Source organism: Chinchilla lanigera, unplaced genomic scaffold (genome assembly GCF_000276665.1).
Source record: "Chinchilla lanigera isolate Chin_1 unplaced genomic scaffold, ChiLan1.0 scaffold00023, whole genome shotgun sequence".
Lineage (NCBI taxonomy): Eukaryota > Metazoa > Chordata > Mammalia > Rodentia > Chinchillidae > Chinchilla > Chinchilla lanigera.
The window spans coordinates 22,718,708-22,720,268 of record NW_004955424.1 but is presented as its reverse complement, the minus strand read 5'-3'; positions in this window follow the sequence as shown (position 1 = coordinate 22,720,268).

Here is a 1,561-nt window from a genome sequence, read left to right as displayed (position 1 = left end):
GAGACAATTACAGATGCTCTTTTTTTGTTCCAGGAATCACACTCAGGACCTCGCACCTGCCAGGCAGGCGCTTGTGCTGCTAAGGTACATCCCCGGACCTGTAGATGCTTTTTTTAAAAAAAATGGTGCTGGAGATCGGACCATCCAAGTCTCCAGCCTCCTTGCTTTTTTTCTTTTCTTTCAAAACAGTGTCTTAATTTTCCTACGCTGACCTGCAGTTTCAGTTCCTCAGCACCCAAGGGGTTGGCCGTACTGCCACGTGCTACTGTGTCCTGCTCTTATGCAGGGTTCTTTTTTTTTTCATTTTTGCTCCCCTGTATTTTCTGTTTAGTTATTATTAAATATTTCCATGGTACAGAAAAATCGGAGGGTAATACAACAAACATTTAGGTACCCACTACTCAGCATTTCAATGTAACCATTACATTGTTTATAAGAGATACACATCCCACGTATCTCCACCCCAGTCCTCCATGCCCCCTACTCTTCCCAGAGGTGAACGTTTCCTTGAACTTGATATATATTATGCCCATCCATGTCATTATACCATGTTATGCTTCTACCTTTGTGCCCACAGTAACAGACTGTGAACTTCACATTTATAGAATGACCTCATGCTGCAGAAATCTTTATATAGTTCCATTACTCTTGTTTTTGTTTTACACATTTTTTATGGAAATAAATTATTTATTAGCTACTCTATAGTAATCTAGTCTGTGAATCCACCAGAACATATTCATCCATTTGCTACCGACAGACACAGGAATCTGATTTTATTTCCCTCCATGGAGATACAAACTGCAGACACGACCCCTTCTCTACTGAGTTCTACTGCTACCTTCCACGGTTCAGGTGCCACGTGGAGAATGTCGCTGGGGCTCTTATTTTGTAGAATTTGTCTCTAATTTTGTTTAGGTTTTTTTTTGTTTGTTTGTTTTGTTTTTCTCCAGTACCGGGAACCAAACTCAAGACCTTGTGCATGCCAGGCAGGCGCTTTTGCCGCTGAGCTAAATCCCCAGCCCTGTTTTGTTTAGGTATTGAGTTATCAAATGCTCTTAAGGGAAGCTGACTTTTTCCTAGCTCCAGATGAACACTGATTTGTACAAGCTAGTAAAGGTGATTCCACTTCCTTTGCTGGTCATTCCCTGAAGATCAGGCATGAGATTGTGGACAGTGAGATGGAAGGCAAATCTGTTGTAGTGCTTACAGGTGTTAAATTTTCCCTGGAGTGGGAGCCACGGGTGGGGAGCGCCAGTCTTTGGACCGGCGACTCACTCCCGGCCTCGTCGTTCCCCGGAAGGAGGGCTTCTGGTGCACAGGGAGCTGCGGGTGGGGAGCGCCAGCCTTCGGGCTGGCTAGATTCCTGCCTGCTGGCTCCCGGAGGGTGGGCCCCCAGCGCATGGGGAGCCATGCGGCGGCGAGCGCTGTTGCGCGCTGGCCCTGAGGCTGGCTGCCGCTGCTCAATTGAGATCTATCATGACACAGAGAAACAGTGACACAATTGGCCCACCATGCACCGACTGCAGTTGCCCACCCACGGATGTGTGTGAATCATTGAAAC